Source organism: Pipra filicauda, unplaced genomic scaffold (genome assembly GCF_003945595.2).
Source record: "Pipra filicauda isolate LSUMZ 115617 unplaced genomic scaffold, ASM394559v2 scaffold1177_size45478_pilon, whole genome shotgun sequence".
NCBI lineage: Eukaryota > Metazoa > Chordata > Aves > Passeriformes > Pipridae > Pipra > Pipra filicauda.
In genome coordinates this window covers 18,066-18,434 of record NW_024103626.1, presented here as the reverse complement: position 1 = coordinate 18,434, position 369 = coordinate 18,066, and positions in this window count along the sequence as shown.

The window sequence follows — 369 nt, the reverse complement described above, 5'->3', positions numbered from 1 at the left end:
CACACGTGTAGGGCCGTTCCCCAGTGTGGATGCGCTGATGTTGGATCAGGATGGAGCTGCAGTTGAAGCTCTTCCCACATTCCCCACACGTGTAGGGCCGTGCCCCGCTGTGGATGCGCTGATGTTGGATCAGGTTGGGGTTGGAGTTGAAGCTCTTCCCACATTCCCCACATGTGTAGGGACGTGCCCCAGTGTGGATGTGCTGGTGAGTGAAGAGGCTCGAGCTCTTCCTGAAGCTCTTCCCACATTCCAAGCACCTGAAGGGCTTCTCCCTGCTGGGAGGCTGCTCAGGGACCACCAGCTCAGAGCTCCCCCTCAAGCTCCGGCCGCCTTCCCGGCACACGCTGGCTCTTTCCTCCTCAGAGCACC